The sequence below is a fragment of the Grammomys surdaster genome, unplaced genomic scaffold (assembly GCF_004785775.1).
Source record: "Grammomys surdaster isolate TR1022 unplaced genomic scaffold, NIH_TR_1.0 97, whole genome shotgun sequence".
NCBI classification, from domain to species: domain Eukaryota; kingdom Metazoa; phylum Chordata; class Mammalia; order Rodentia; family Muridae; genus Grammomys; species Grammomys surdaster.
In genome coordinates, this window is record NW_021604576.1 from 1,811,364 (window position 1) to 1,829,348 (window position 17,985).

General features: G+C 37.5%; 1 pseudogene; it reads left to right on the top strand.

Annotated features, from left to right (window-relative positions):
• The first annotated feature begins 13,854 nt into the window (after positions 1 to 13,854).
• On the top strand, positions 13,855 to 15,260 carry LOC114632524 (annotated as a pseudogene).
• Positions 15,261 to 17,985: the final 2,725 nt, after the last annotated feature.

The window sequence follows — 17,985 nt, forward strand, 5'->3', positions numbered from 1 at the left end:
TGAGAAACTGTTTTCCTGTGCTAATGAGTTCAAGGCTGTTCCCTACTTTGTCTTCTATCAGGTTGAGTGTATCTGGTTTTATGTTACAGTCTTTGAACAATTTGGAGTTGAGTTTTGCACAGGGTGATAAGTATGGATATATATGGGTTCTTCTTCATGTCCAGTGTGATCAGTACCATTTGTTGAAGATGTGGTCTTTTGTTTAAGTTTGTATTTTTGGCTTCTTCCACAAAAATTCTTCCACAATTAAATTCAATTAATAGACGTGCATTTTTATTACTCTGGCTTTGTAGTTCAATTTGAAAGCAGGCATAGTGGTATTGTCAGAAGTTCATTTATTATTCAGGGTTTTTTTTTTGGTATCCTGATTTCTTGTGTTCCCCTATGAAGCTAAAAATTGTCCTTTAAAGATCTATGAGGAATTATGTTGGAACTTAATGGTAATTGCATTGAATCTGTAGATTGATTTTTGTAGGATGGCCATATTTACTATGTTAATCCAACAAATCTATAACGATGGATGAATTTTCATATTCTGATACCTTCTTCAACTGTTTTTTCAGTGTCTTAAAGTTTTCATCATATGATCCTTTCATTTGTTTCGTTGGAGTTACCCTAAGATATTTTATATTATCTGAGGATATTTGTCAAAGACATTGTTTCCCTGATTTCTTTCTTAGCCTATTTGTATCTGTATATAGGAGGGTTACATCTTTTAAGTCAATTTTGTATCCAGCTACTTTGGAAAAAACTCTTTTTTCAGTGTAGGAGACTCCCTGGACAATTTTAGGGTAAGTTATGTATGTTACCGTATTATCTGAAAATAATGAAACTTTGACTTCTTAATGTCTTATTACTCTAGCTAAGACTTAAGGTACTATATTTAATAGGTATGGAGAGAGTAGACAGCCTTGTCTTGTTCCTGATTTAAGTGGAAGTGCTTTGAGTTGCTCTCCATTCAAGTTGATATTGGCTATGTGCTTTCTATAAACTGCCTTTATAATGGTAAGGTATTTTATTTGTATTTCTACTCTTTCCAGGACTTTGTTCATGAAGGGATGTTGAATTTTGTCAAAGGGCTTTCTTGTATCTAATGAGATAATCGTGTGTTGTTGTTTGTCGGTTTGTTTATATGGTGGACTTCATTTATTAACTTACATATATTGACCATCCCTGCATCTCTGGGATGAAGACTTCTTGATCATGATGGATAATATTTTTATTGTGTTATTGGATTTGGTTTCCAAGTATGCTATTGAGTGTTTTCACATCTATCTTCATAAGGGAAATGGTTCTGTAACTATCTTTGCTGGGTCTTCATTCGGTTTGGGTAGCAAGTTAACTTTGGCCTCATAAAATGAATTGGGCAATGTTCCTTCTGTTTCTATTTTGAATAATTTGAAGATTATTAACATTAATTATTTTTCATTTTTGTATGTTGAATCATTTCTATATCTCTGGGATGAAACCTACTTGATCATGGTGGATAATGTTTTTTATGTGTTTTTGGATTCAGTTTCCAAGTATTTTATTGAGTATTCCTGCATCAATGTTCATAAAGGAGATTGGTCTGAAAATCACTTTCTTGGTTCGGTTGTTGTGTAGTTTAGATATCAGGATGACTGTGGCATCATAAAATGAATTTGGCAGTGTTCCTTGTGTTTCTATTTTGTGGAATAATTTAACCAGTACTGATATTAGCTCTTCTTTGAAGGTTTGTTAGAATTCTGAACTCAAACCATATGACACTGGGCTTTTTTTTTTTTTTAGCTTGAGAAACTATTAATGATCACTTCTCTTTCCTTAGAAACTATATGTTTATTTAGACTGCTTACATAATCTTGATTTGACTTTGATAAGTGACGAAAACTGACTATGAGAAAAATTGACAATTTTGTTTAGATTTTCCAATTTTATGGAGTAAAAGTGTAGCGTGTAGTTTTTACTACCTACCCCCACCCCCCCAAGCCCCCAACTTTAAGCTTTGGGTGGACCATGCTACCAGCTCCCACCCAAGAGCCGCTCTAGATCCACAGATGAAACACACACACACTCACACACGCACGCACACTAGCTTATTTTTGATATGCTTTAAATCAATGGATGGGCTCTTCTGAGCCTTCCTCAGCTGTCGTGTTCTTCTTTTCACTTCCAGATCAGCATCTCTAAATCTATGCTCAACTTTAGTTTCTTGTTAACTTTAATCCTAGCTTGGCACCCTAAATTTGCCCTCAGCTTAGTTGTGTTTTTAATCTCCTACCTGCTACTCCAGGCCCAGTCTGGAAAGTGGCCAATGGCTACTCCACCCTAGATATCACATGGCTGGTGGTTCTTTCTCCTCTAAAGTATGGAAAACTGTTTTCTTCTACTGCATCAGCTAGCCTGCCTGCAGGAAACTGGAAGTGCTGCCTCTTCCACCCAGCCATTGGCTGCTGGAATCTTTATTGATGTATCAAGACTCAGTTGGGAAATAGGACCTTCAGAGCATCAGAAAAACCCCATACAACTCACCTTTTTTGTCCAATTAATAGAACACTCTTCTCTCAGACATATAATTTGAACAAAACTATAACAATCAGGTAAGTTACAAAATATGATATACATTTAACATCCATTACATTATATTTGTCAATTAGATAAAGTACTCTACCATCATTCTTAAAGAATTATAATTCTATCCCTGAATTATGTTTAGATTTTAACCTGTAACACCATCTGAAAACCATGACTTCTACTCTTTAACCATCCTCTCAATGCTAAACAATTTGAGTTTAATCATGAGACTATAACTAGTTTTCAACCATGTCAGAAATCCAAGAATGAATTAAATATTGTCTGAGTATTTAGGAAGCACCAAACATAGCTTCCAAAACTTAAACAATTATAGAGACAGCTGACTACCCCTAATTTCTCATAATGTTGGGGTATCTGTCTTCAGCCTTCTGGCCCAGAACCATTTTGCAGACCTTTTGTGAAGGAAGAAATATGAAGGACCATCTTACCTTGTATTAGCAGAGTTTAGTAGTTGACTATCCCACATCTATTTGTCCTTTTTGGACAGTATATTATCTGCAGATGATATAAGCAATTTCTGTCCAATGGTTACCTTGCCACAATAAGCAACCTCACCTTGAGGTAAAGATGCTTGATTCTTCTTTGAAGGGGAATGGAGAAGCTGTCAGGAGCAGACATGTCTCATGGTCAAAAGATCCTTAATAATGAAATAAGTTAATGTCACATTCTATGAATTTCCGATGTTTTTGAAGACTAGGTAAAGTATCTCTGAACTGTTAAACCTTAACTACTCTTAGTCATTTCTGTTTGAGTAAACAAACATAAAAACATCTTATTATATTAAATCAGAATCTAACATAACCATGACTTTGCTATCTGGCTCTTATATACAGGTTTTTAAAGTAAGACCTAATGATTTGTTAAATTTCCTCTATGCTTGTTGTTATGTACCCCTTTTCATTTCTGTCTTTGGTAATTTAGATATTATCTCTCTGCCTTTTAGTGGTTTGGCTAAAACTCTATCTTGTTGAGTTTTCTCAAAGAACCAATTCTTTGTTTCATTGATTATATTGTTCTCTGATTCTAATTTATTGATTTTAACCCTGAGTTTAATTGGTGCCTGTCATCTCTTCCTCTTGGGTGTGTTTCCTTCTTTTTGTTCTAGAGATTTCAGGTGTGTTAAGGTACAAGTGTGAGACCTCTCCCATTTCTTTATGAAGGCACTTAGTGTTATGAACTTTCCTCATAGCACTGCTTTCATGGTGTCCCAAAAATTTGGATATGTTGTGCCTTCATTTTAGTTGAATTCTATCTAGAAAGTCTTTAATTTCTTTCTTTATTTCTTCCCTGACTCAGGGGTCATTGAGTAGAGAGGTGTTCAATTTCCATGAATTTGCAGGCTTTCTGTTTTTTTCTGTTGTTTTGAAGTCCAGCTTTAATCCATGGTGGTCTGAAGATGCAAGGGTAAACAGACCTTCAGTTTTCTTGTATTTGTGAAGGCTTGCTTTGATACCAAAAATATGGTCAGTTTTGGATAAGGATCCATGAGGTACTCAGAAGAAGGTATATTATTCTGTGTTTGGGTGAAATATTTTGTAGATGTCTGTTAGGTCAATTATATTTATAATATCAATTAGTTTCATTATTTCTCTGTTTAGTTGTTGTCTGAATGTCTCGTCAATTGCTGAAAGTGGTGTGTTCAAGTCTCCCACTATTTATATGTGGAGTTCAATACCTCATTTAAGTTTTAGTTTTGTGTGTATGTGTGTGTGTGTGTGTGTGTGTGTGTGTGTGTGTGTGTATGATGGTGCACTTGCATTTGGGACATTGATGTTCAGAATTGAGACATCATCTTGGTGGTTCTCATTTGAGTACTATGCAGTGTCCTTTTCCATGTCTTTTGATTACTTTATGTTAGAATTCTATTTTGTTAGATTTTTGAATGGTTACTCCATTTGCTTTATGGTTCATTTGCTTGGAAAATCATTTTCCAGCCCTTTACTCTGAAGTAATATCTATCTTTGATGTTGTAGTGTCTTTCTTTTATGCAGCAGAATGATAGATCCTGTTTTCGCATCCACTCTGATAGTCTTTTATTGGAGAATAAAGTTCACTAATGTTGAATATCAATAATTATTGAAGATATTGAAAACCAATGATTATTAGTTTCTGTTATTTTAATGTGTGTGTGTGTGTGTCTTTGGTTTTGCTGATGTGCATTCATTTATTTCCTGTGTTTTCTTTGGTATAGTTAACCTCCTTGGGTTGAGATTTTCCTTCTAGTGTATACTGTAAGGTTAGATTTGTGGATAGATATTGTTTAAATTTGGTTTTGTCTTGGAATTGCTTATTTTTTCCATCTACAGTGATTGAAGGTTCTGCTGGATGTAGTAGTCTGGGGTGGTATTTGTAGTCTCTTAGAGACTGCAAGAAATCTGCCCAGCCCCTTCTGGCTTTCAGAGTATCTGTTGAAAAGTACAATGTAATTCTAATAGATCTGCTTTTACATGTTACTTGGCTTTTTTTCCTTGTGGCTTTTAAAATAATTTCTTTGTTGTGTACATTTAATGTTTTGATTATTATGTGGCAGGAGGATTTTCTTTTCTGGCCCAATCTATTTGATGTTCTGTAAGCTTCTTGTACATTTATATTCAACTCTTTCTTTAAGTTAGGGATTTTTTAAAATATGATTTTAATGAAAGTATTTTCTAGACTCTTGAGCTGATAATCTTCTCCTTTTATTTCTATTATTTTTTGGTTTGATCTTTTCAGTTTCTCAGATTACTTGGATGTTTGTGTCAGACACTTTTTAGATTTTACATTTTCTTTGATTGATGTATAAATTTCTTCTATTGTATCATCTTAGCCTGAGATTCTTTCTTTCATCTCTTGTATTCTATTGGTGATGCTTTTTACTGTAGTTCTTCTTCACTTACCTAGATTTTTCATCTCCAGGATTCCTTCAGTTTGAATTTTCCAAGCTTTTATTTCTATTTTCATGTCTTGAACAGTTTTATTCATTTACTTCACCTTTTTGATTATATTTTCCTGTGTTTCTTTTAGGAATTTTATCATTTCCTTTTTAAATGCTTCTATCATCTGTATAAGATTAGATTTAAGATCATTTTCTTGTGTTTATATTGTATAGGAATATCCAAGTCTCACTGTAGTAGGATAGCTGGGCTCTAGTGTTGCCATAATATCCTGTTTTTGATTGTGTTCTTGCTTTGGCCTTAAGCCATCTGGGTTTTGTAGTTATTATAAGTTTAGATCCTGTTTTTTGAGTTTGTTTTTGTTCAGTGGGAGGTTGTGTTGTTGTTGTTACTATTGTTGTTGTTGCTGCTGCTGTTTGTTTTGCTTTGCTTTTAGATGACATTTCCCCTTGATTTTTGTTTCCTCTCTGTCTTCTGGCCTGAGTGGCCTGGGGGTGCTGGTGGCCAGCTAATATTTAGGTCCATCAAGATGTCTTCCCTGAGGTTTGTGTGGCCTGCATGCTCTCTGGGGTTTTAGTTGCTAACCTTGCCTATAGGATCCCTAGTCTCAGCATAGTCATGGGTCTCTGGTGTCAGAGTCACCTATGGGGAATTAGAAAGAGTTGTGGGCTGGCAAATGGAGTACAGGGAACACAGTGTAGTTAGTACAGGGAACACAGTGTAGTTTCTTGATGTTGGATGTAGTGAGAGAAGGATCAATCAATGACTGGCTTGACTTGAGACTCAAGACATGAAAGGAAGCCTATCCCTGACACTATTAATGATATTATGCTATTCTTGCAGATAGGAGCCTAGCATTATTGTCACCAGAGAACCTTCACCCAGAAACTGGTGGAAATTGATGCAGAGACCCTCAGTCACACATTAAGTGGAGGTTGGAGAATAGTGTGGAAGAAAGGAAGGAAGTGATGAAGGAGCCAGAGGGGTCAAAGACACTGAAAGAAAAACTTACAGAACCAACTAACTTGGGCCCATAAGGGCTCATAGAGATGGAACTGCGAACTAGAGAGCATGATGAACTTAGGTCCTCTGCACATATGTAACAGCTGTACAGTTGATTCTTCATGTGGACTCCTAAAGCATGAGCAGAGTGTGTCTCTGACTACTTTGCTCACTTTTGGATCCCTTTACCCTAGCTTGGCTGCCTCATCTAGCCTCAATAAAAGATGTACCTAGTCATTATGCTACCTGATACATCAAGACTGGTTGATATTCATCGAATGCCTCCCGTTTTTTTGAGGAGAAAGGGGGGGTGGTGGATGGAGGGAGAGATGAAGTGAGAGAGAAGGACTAGGAGGAGAGGAGGGAGGGGAAACTGTGATTGAGATGTAAAGTAAACAAATAACTTAATTAATAAAAGAGCCTGAAAGTATATATAAATAATGCAAGTTACATGATAATAGTTTTGTTCTAAGATGTGAGTCAAATTTTCTAATACCTCCTTCCCATGCTGGAGTGTTCTGAGTTTTCCCAAGGAATGCCTTCTGGAGTTGGGGACTGAGATAAAGAGATGTATATGTATAGGAGGGGCTATTGGAGGGCAAGTCTGCATCATCCGCTGGGGATGAAGGCTGAGAGGGAAGGAAAGCTGCAGCGGGACAGGTGCTCTGCAACATAGCTGGGAATGAGACTGGAAGATTGGCTTAAAAGGAGAGGAGAGAGAGTTAAAGATCTGTTGTTAGTTTCCCTGCTCCCCTGCCTGGAACAACACTTTTCTATCATGTGGATAGATTCCTCAAAGAGCAGAAAATGGAATTAGGTTCATCACTACTGATAATGAGATTAAATGATGATATAATATTTTATCCAAAAAAATCTAAAATCAAAATATCTATAGCATAGATCGCCGAGTGCTCTGTTTTAGTTAGACTTTGAGTAGGTTAGAGGAGTAGTGAAAGAGGAAACTTTTGTCCCCTCCCTCTTAGGCCATAATAGTATGATGTGAATGAACTGTGTTCCATTAAATTAATAGCCCAATTGCAGCTCTGCATCTCAAACAAATATAAGAATACTAAAGTATAAATCCTATGGGGACTAAAGTAAACCCTGATTACAGGTATCCTCAGGCATATTTTTTTAAGATCGCTAGACAAACTGAACTCATCTGACCACTGTCCAGTCTAATAAATTCCAATTGGAATGAGGTAGGAACTATCTGGTTCTTCACTACCCATTCACTTGATCTTCACAAGTACAAGTTCTTTCTTGCCACAAGTTCAGATACTTGTTAGTAACCAGATGTGCTAGTTTGCTTCCTATGGCTGTTATAAAGATCATGATCAAAAGAAACTCATGGAAGAAAGCACTTAACAACTTACAGTTTAACCTCCCTCATGAACGGAATCTGGCCATGACCTCAGGGCAGGAAACTGAAAGCAGGAACTGAAGCAGAGATTATGGAAGAATGCTACTTCTGGCTTTCTCTTCATGGTACACACAGCTTGCTTTTTTTATACAAACGAGGGCCAATTGTCCAGGAGTGACACCACCAATAATGGTTGCCTCCTTCAGATCAATTATCAATCAAGAAAATGACCCACAGGACAATCTATTAGGGCCATGTTTTCAACTCATTATTTTTCTTTCTAGAGGACTATAGATTGTGCAAGTTTTGCAAAATGACAATAACAAAACTAACACTGAAGGCATGTATGAAGATATAAATGAGTATGTGTGTTGTAAGTGCTGCAGCTCTGAACAGAAAAGTATCTGGCAATTTGGAGCCAAGGAAGGTCACAAAGTCACACTTCATAACAGACCTCACACAAGACATTTATTGGGAGGGAAAAAACTAGGGAGGGCGACTACCTCTGCTAGGGTGAGAAGATGGCAGGGAACTGAGCAGTAGGCAGGGTTTATATAGGCTTTCTTAGAGAGGGAGCTTTCTAGGGCAGAGGTTTCCATGATGAAGATTAGTGGAATTTCAAGTCCTGAGCTTGGGGGAGCGCAGAAATTAGTAGGTTTTCCTGTTTAGGGATTGGTGGATTTTCATGCTCAGGGATTGGTAGGTTTCTGTGGCAAGATCAGGGATTGGTGGGTCTTCCTGTTCTGGGATTGGTTGTATTTTTTTCTAGTAGGGTGGGGCCTCCTGGCTACTCCCCCCTCCTGAGGCCAAGAATGACAGTTACAAACTTAGAAAATGATGTAAGGGCCATTAAGTAAGTCTAGAGGTTGCAGCTACTGGAGCTCCTCAGGCACATGTGTGCACAAGGTACAAGGGGGCTGGCCACTTTTCTGCTTTGAGCGTTTACAAAGCATACAAAATATACAACGTTTACAATAGGAGGACAGGCCAGGGAAGGCTTTCCTTGCAGCTTGATCGTGTATAGCTAACATGTATATATTTCATATATACACACACATGTGCACACATGTTTGCATATGTAGAAAGGCATTCTTTACCTGACTTTGTAAGTCTTGTTTAGTATTTGCTTCTCCCCTCTTCTTAGCATGAATACAAGCTGCATAAGAGGATGGTTTCCTCAAGACTGATGATAGACTCCTGTCTGACTTGTCAGTCTTCTGTTCAGCTTTTGTACTTTTGCACTTTGTTCGTGTGTATATTGTTATAGACAAATGAAATCTGTAGTTCAGGTTCCCTTCCCTGAAGATGCATTCAAGGAACATGGAATTCATACAGAATGTGAGAGTCATGAAACTTGGTCAGCTGCATGTTGAGAAAACAACAAAACAAAGAAGAAAAGACCTCTCATTTAAACAATGGAAAAAGTATGCCTAACTTCCCTTGTACTAATTAACAGACTCTGCAAATTTAGAGAAAACACTTCCTGTCGGCACCTCTGGATTTCTGATTAGTGTACAACTAACTGTCCTTAGGGTATGAAGTTAAATTAAGCATACACATATGCTGTGCATTCTTAAGTATTTTAAGTAACTGTATTGACAAGCTCACACTAGTTTTATCATTTGCCCATGTTGACAATAGAGGTGTATGCATTGAAGTGAATATTGCCAAGTAGTTTTGGGAAGAAAGGACTACTAATTAAAAAACATGAGCAAAGTGGCTTGGAACTTTTAAAAATAAACAAACAAAAAATCAAACAAAAACTTTTTAAGGTCTTATACTTCGTTTAAAAAAAAATCAACCTTCAGGGCAGTCTATCTAAGCAAAGAGACACCTTTTAGAATCTGTTGCTGTTCTTTTTAGCAAAGTGAAAGCATACATTTAGGGAACGTCCTAATTCTGTTTTTATTAAAGCATCATGACATAAAGCAACATGGGGAGGAAAGGGTGTCTTCATCTTATAGGTCTCACTGAGGGAAGACCACGCAGGAACCATGGAGGGACACTACTCACTTGTGTTTTTCTCTGGCTCACTTATCTTTCTTTCCTATACAGCCTAGAATCACCTTCCAGGGAATGGCATGACCTATAGAGGATAGCACACTCCTACATCATTGCTAATCAGAAAAATTTAATTCTTCAGTAGAGATTCCCTCTTCCCAAGTAAACAAGTCATGTTCAGGTTGACAAAACCTAGCAAGTGCAGGGTAAATGGGTTGGAGGCATTCTGCAAATCAGAGCCTGCCTTCTGCTTACAAGCTCTGGTAGTTACAGGGAAAATGAAGTAGGGTAAGAAACTAGCTTAAAAGTTTCACTTTGGAGCCTGAGACTTGCCATTGCTAGGGGTACTCAATTAAAAATTCAGGTGATTGATGGACATCTCCCGATTGGATTTTATTTGTTGTTTACAAATCAGGGCAATTATGAATCTCTAGAAACAATGCAACTTACTCCTAGAAACCAAATTCCTGTAGTTACTGAAAGTGTCACATTGAAGAACATGGAAAAACTCTACATATTGATCTCATTCTGGCTATCACTTCTGAATTTTCTCATTAGATCCATAACAGGAGAAGATAGTTATCATCCCCATAATGCTCCTCTTTTGGCCAAGGGTGGTTTCCTCGCTGGGGATTCAGGAATTATTTTTATAATATGAAGTATTATCTAACCACATCCATAGGAAGCTCCAGTCTGTGAATGACTCAAATTCCTCTTTGTGTTTATTGCTTTCTGCGTTGGTTCGGTCACTCAAAGAAGTAAAATCCACGATGGGGTTAGATGTAGCAATAAACACCTGAGAATTATGGAGGGACGAGAAGAATGTAGAGTATTCAAAGCATGGGTCAGATTTGATGTCTGTGGCAAATGTCAATGAGCAGCAACCTAGCTTCAGTGCAGGATTATTAGTGAGAATTTCTCAAATTCTGGCAGAGTCCCTCAACCCTCAGAATATTTGGCTGACTTTACCCTACCTGCCCCTCTAGTCTTTGAAGGGAGCAGCCTCTGAAACTGTGTCCCTAAGACATAGGCAATATTTGATTCTGCATGCAGCAGAGATGAACACATGCATGGTGGTTTGGATCGGAATGACTCCCCCACCAGTTTATATACTTGAATACTTGGTGTCCAGTTGGTAGAAGGACTAGGAGGTGTGTCCTTGTTGAAGGTGTGTTGTTGGGTTTAAGAGGGTCAAGCCAGGCCCAGTGTCACTATCTCTGCTTCCAACTTTCAGACAAAATGTAAGCTGTCAGCTACTTCTTTAGCACCATCACTGTCTGCTTGCTGCCATATTCCCTGACAAGATGGCCATGACCTAACCTGATGAAACTTCAACAAAGCCCCCAATTAAATATTTTCTTTTATAAGTTGCTTTGGACAGGTTGTCTTTCACAGCAAGAGAATAGTAACTAAGATAACACCTCATAGCAGACTTATGGCATAGTCTCTTGGCAGCTTTTTCCTTTTTAAAATGCTTGGGAATTATAGCCCTTTCTAAAAACATGCCCACTGATTATGCCAAATAAGTTTTACAAGGGATACAAACTACATCTCTTATTACATGTGATTTTGTAAGTTATTCATGTCATTCGAACACAAATATTTCACATGTAGTTAAGATGATAATTTGAGCTTATAGATTCTTGTTAAGAGGACTTATATGAGTGATTATTATGGGCGACTTGCTTATAATGAGTTGAGAACTTTGCAGTAAGTGGAAAAGGGACTATATTGGATGATACATGTCCTGACCCTGTCTCCTGCTAGTGCTGGTTTTAATAGGATACCTGGCATCCTTATTTTCAAATTTCTCACAGGTAGAAGGAAGGATTTCTCTTCCAAATGAGTAATTCTAAAACTTTATAAGCCAGAAGAAGCTGTGCTGTCAAAGAAGTACATGTTAAAAATAATGAGATACATTAATGAGATTTTTTTCTTCATGTGTCTGGATTTGTGTCTGGTTAAAAATTCATGTTCATATTCTCTTTCTGTTTGAAAATGTACATAGGAATATTTTTGTTGAAATTAGTTTTGTGATATTTTATTTATCAGCATTCTTTATAATGTTCACTTGATACATTTGTTCCAGAGCTTCATAAAGATTCTCATAAAACCTCCCGCAAGGGCTCCTTTATCAGTATTTTCTTACTCTAGAGGAATTATGAAAGTCTCAATATAATTATTACAGGGTGCATTCTAGAACCATAATGACTAGAAGTATGCTTTAGAAGGAAAGGAAAGAAAAGTTATATAAGAATAGGAGGATTGAGTGATGTTTTCAGTACTACTCAAAATTTATTTTAAAAGTATGTAGATAAACACTGTGGAAAAATATCTCACATATTGGTAGCTCTTGCCCATGGGTAGCAGAGTTACAGATACATTTGTTTTCCTCTTTACATCTCTTTTTATCTTCCCAAATTTTTCAATAGCTAGTGACAATTAATTGAACAATTATTTTTAATGAGCAGGTACTGGAATGAATGATGAATAGGACCCAAACACATCTTGACATTTGAAATAATTTTTGGTAAAATAGAGCTGAAATAAATGATCAAATAAAGAGTGTGAACTCATTAAAATTTGAATTTTATCTTAACTATAGCACAGACACCTTAGAAATATCAAAATAAATGAATTTGAGTATCCACATGCATGACCCTGTGTCATTTTCCCTAGGTATGCTAGCTAAAACATCTGTTTTCTTTACCCAGAATATATGCTGGAGATTATTTAGAAGCTATGCATGAAAGTCAAATCCCTTTTAAAGAAATAAGCTTAATTAATTTCTTTACTTATATTTGTTTTGAATGACATGTTAAAAGCTTGAGAATAGTGCATACTTCTAAGGCTCCACATGTACCTTTTTGATAAATGCAGGATGTCAGCATATATATGTGTATGTACATATGTACATGTATATGTATACATATGCACATATATATTTTCACACTATTGTCTAGACAAGGCTAAGAAGTTATAGTGTGCAATAGGTTAGCCATAGACAATGATAATGTGCTATGTATTTAAAAGAACTAGAAGAGAAAGTGAGAAAGTATTTTCAGTATTAGCACTGAAGAGTCCATTTATTTTCTTCATGTTTTAAATTCAGTTTTTCAGGACAGAGCCTTTGCCTTTAGATAAACACATTAAGCACTGTGCTTAATGGAAATTTCATCTACAGGGCAATACTCCATAAATATTTTGAATTTAAATTTCTAATTTGATTCTGTCAGTATTTGATCTGATTTATAATGGTATATTCCAATCGTTTTTCTCTAGGACATTTGCAGTATCAGGTGACACTTTAGGACTGTTTTTAATTTATGTAAAAAATTTAACTTGAAGAAATGCAGTATCTCAATTGAGTTACTGTTGACATAGCAAGTATCTCAATATGTAGCCCATGCTGGCCTCAAACCTAGTCCTGCTGCTTCAGATTACTCAGTGTTGAGATTCCAGGTATATATGGCAATATCCGGCTGTAACTTTTTGGCTACAGAGCAATATATTGTTGCATATGTTTGCTGACTTAACTTCCTATGAGTGTATTAGTTTTACAGTGGTGCTATAAAAAAGGTCACAAATCAATGGTTTTCATGTAAAAAAAAATTCATTTGCTCACAGTGATGATGGTTAGAAGTTTGAAGTGAAGGTGTTGAAAGAGTCAGGCTTTCTCTAGTATCTCCATTGTAGAATCTCTCATTATTTCTTCTGATTCATGGTATTTGCCATCAATGAATGCCATTCTTTACCTCATTTATGTATACCACATGATGTACATAATCATACGCTATCTTCTGACAGTGTCTTTGTATGGTCTTTTCTGCATGTGTTCTACCCCTATGTATGCAATCCCCTTTCATGTAAGGACAGTAGAACAGCACAATGACTGGTCTTTATAAATTTTACTCTATCATAGCTCCTTCCAGAAATATATCACTTTGTATTGTAGAAACTATGATTTCAATATCTATTCTTCGAGGGGACATAATTCAACTTATAAAAATGAAATAACACTTAAAAATTGGTTAGAAGTGCTGCTGTGGTATAGGGTCACGCTCATGTCTGACCTTAATACTCTCTTCAGTGTCTACAGAACCCTCTTTCCTTCCTTTGCAGCGATCCAACTACCAGAAGTTCACCATGTCTATTCTCAAGATCCATACCAGAGAGATCTTTGACTCCCATGTGAATCCCACGGTTGAGGTGGATCTGTATACCGCAAAAGTTCTCTTCCAAGCTGCAGTGCCCAGTGGTGCGTCTACTGGCATCTACAAGGCCATAGAACTCCGAGACAATGACAAGACCTGCTTCAAGGGGAAGGGTGTCTTACAGGCTGTTGAGCACATCAATAACACTATTGCACCTGCTTTAGTTAGCAAGAAAGTGAATGTTGTGGAACAAGAGAAGATTGACCAGTTGATGATTGAGATGAACAGCACTGAGAAGAAATCTAAATTTGGTTCAGATGCTATCCTGGGAGTGTCCTTGGCTCTCTGAAAAGCTGGTGCCATGGAAAATGGGGTGTCTCTTTACCATCACATTGCTAACTTGACCAGCAACCCTGAAGCCATCCTGCTAGTCCCAGTTTTCAATGTGATCAATGGTGGCTCTCATGCTGGCAACAAGCTGGTCATGCAAGAGTTCATGATACTACCTATGGGGGCATCCTGTTTCTGGGAAGCCATGTGCTCATTGGAGCAGAGGTTAACCACAACCTGAAGAATGTCATCAAGGAGAAGTATGGGAAGGATGCCACCAATGTGGGTGATGAGGGCAAAATCACACCTAAAGTTCTGGAGAACAAAGAAGCACTGGAGCTGCTCAAAACCACAATTGCAAAGGCCAGCTACACTGACCAGATTGTTGTCAGCATGGATGTGGCTGCCTCTCAGTTCTACAGTCTGGCAAATATGACCTGGACCTCAAGTCTCCAGATGACCCCAACAGGTACCTCACACCTGACCACTGGCTGACATGTACAAGTCCTTCATCCAGGACTACCCAGTGGCCCCATAGAAGACTCCTTTGACCATGACAACTGAGATGCTTGGCAGAAGTTCACAGCTAGCGTAGGCATCCAGGTTGTGAGTAATACCTCACAGTGACCAACCCGAAGCAGATTGCCAAGGCTCCTGGCAAGAAGTTCTGCAACTGCCTCCTACTCAAAGTGTATCAAATTGGCTCTGTGACAGAGTCTCTGCAGGTGTGTAAGCTGGCCCAGTCCAATGGCTGGAGCATCATGGTGTCCCATTGATCTGGGGAGACTGAGGACCCTTTCATCACTGACCCGGTGGTGGTGGGGCTCTGCACTAGGCAAATCAAGACTGGTGCTCCTTGCCAATCTGAACACTTGGCTGTGTACAATCAGATCCTTAGGACAGAAGAAGAGCAGAAAAGCCAAGATTGCTGGCAGGTCCTTCAGGAACCCCCTTGCCAAGTAAATCATAGACTGGAGATTTCTGGAGCCACCAGCTGCTTAGGTCCTCTGTCCCTGATGTCATCCAGGTGGCTTAAGGCTGATCCAGTTCTTGCTCTTCCCATGTCACTGCTTCCTTAGATTTCCACATCTGACCACTACGAATTCTGCTGGAGACCCTAGCTTTGTAATCACGTGATTGGTCTAAATTATTGTTTCTGTCACCTGACTTCTAATTGTCTGGAGCCCTCGGAACTCCAGTGTAATCTCTAGGGTGCCCATCATCAAGACTCTCCCAATGGTTTACATGCAAAAATAGAAGCCTCAGAAGCTCCCCCCCTAAAAAAATGGTTAGAGAAGAGAATTAATGAGAATTAATTAATTAATTATTAATTAATTACCTAATGAGGCAGTGAAATTATTCATGTTTTATAGAGGAAAACCACCTTAGAGCAAACTTCACTGATGATCATGATTTTCAATGGTAAATATTGTAGGCTTGGTCAGTTCTTATTCTACACAGTTATGAAGCTAGTAGAATCATCAAGCTTACTGATTTAATGGAAAGGATTTTGAAGCCACTGAGTACCCAAGAGTCTCTACAGACACATCACTGATTCACTAAAATAGTAAGAGTTTTACTTTTGAACTAACATCTACTTGATTAATGGATCAAATTCTTCTACTTGGAAATTTGTCTTGAGGCAAGCTAACATTACAATGGAAGTTAGTGTTCTAAAAGGGAGCTTTCTGAATCAACAACATCAGGACATAACCAGAAAAAGACATACTCAGACTCGTTGATCGTCATTTGGATGGGAAAAATTGTATGGGAGTGGCCAAAAATACAAGTCTAATTCACACTTCAAGTGATTATGAGATCTTTTCAGGTTTGAGAATCAAGAGCTTCATAATTAGTGGTATGTACTTGATACATTTATAAAATTTATTAAATAAATAATTACTGGTTATCTATCCTGAGATTTGAAGGATCTGAAGTAGAGTGCTACACGTGATCAACACGTCTGTCTGTGGACCATGCACTATCTGCACAGCTGTAGCAGAGAGTGTCCTGATAAAGCAATTTGACGGACCAGTTGACACTGTCCTTGGTGCTGATTTAGCTATGCTTTGTTACTTCCAGCTCAGAATCTATTCGTGGAACCTGTCAAGTTCTGCGCCTAGACATGCTGGATTTTTACCAGAAGAGATTTGCTTGTCTCAGAGGTCTCACTTTATGCATATTGGTTAGCCTAACCTAGAACAAAATAAAAAGTTAAGTGTGATGGTAGCAATTACACTTACAATGGTAACAATTAAGGTGAACACGGTGCTAACAACCACAGTTGATGTATACAAAATAAATTTAATAGTGAAAAGCATGAAAATTACCTTGAACATGTAACATACAGGCACTTGGACCATTAGGTTGGAGTTAGAACAAATAAAGGTGTGGTTTTAAGAGCAACGAATAATTTAGGAGTAACCACCAGTTAAGACAAAGCCTTAATAATTACCAAATTATTGGGTCTACACCAATAATTTAATTTTTAATTTTTCTACAATTTGAGTTCTGTCTTTTCAAAGTAAAAACCTCTTTTGGGTATAATACATGGACTTTTACCTGGTATCTTTTGAGAAGACTTTTATGTACCCTTTTCTCTTTTCGGTTTATTTTATCATTTGATTGATTGATTATTGATTGACTGTGTGTGTGTGTCTGTATGAGAGAGGGGAGGGAGAAGGAAATGGAGAGAGAGAGAGAGGGAGACAGAGAGAGAGAGAGAGAGAGAGAGAGAGAGAGAGAGAGAGAGAGAGAGAGAGGTGAATTTATTGAATTTATGGGCATTTGCAACCATGTAAATCAATGTGCACATATACAGATGCCATAGCAAGATGTCAGGTGTCTCTCTATTCTTAGACATATTTGCTCTCAGAGAGTTTCTAATTAAATTGGAAGTTTGACTTCTTAGTTAATGTGACTGGCTGGGGAGCTCTTGGGAACTCTCACTTATTAGTGTCAGGGTTACAGGCACTCATACCCAAGCTTGGTTGTTTAGGTGAACGTCACATATTTGTACACAAGTCTTGTGCTCTTGTGCTTGCAAAACCAGTGTTTTCACCCACTGAAACACCACAAGCCGCCTTCTTGTGCTTGTTTTTAAAGAACAAATTAACAAATGAAGATTTGTTTTATGCTGTTAGGTTGCTAGACATAATAGGGATAGAAGCAGATAAAAATACAGGTTAATTCAGAGCATGGCAATTATCTTGACATAGCACTTAGATTCCCTTTGCTTTCAGGCATGGTCACACCTGTCATGTTATTTTTGGAAGTAATATTCAAGTACATTTTTGAAAATAAGTATTTTATATTTGTGCATGACGTTGCACAGATTTGTCATTAATAGGCATAACAAATAGCAGAGCAATTTAAAATTCAGATCTTTTTTAATATGCAGAATAATGGAGCTAGAGTATGCTTGGACACCACAGACATAGGAAATACAACCGTTTGAATTTGAATATTGGGAACTTTGCTTGTTGGAACCTCTGTTAGAGTGATTAAATGGTCTCTGACATAGTAGGTAGCTAATGTTCTTCCAAGACTTCCAGTGTATCACCATGAAGCTCCAGCAGCCTTTCTTGTAGGTTTGCGCAGAGCTACAGTTTCAGCTATGCTGAATTTAATAAGATGTCCTTTACAAGAACATCAGCCCCAGAAACTTGTACTAATTGGAAGCAGAAGA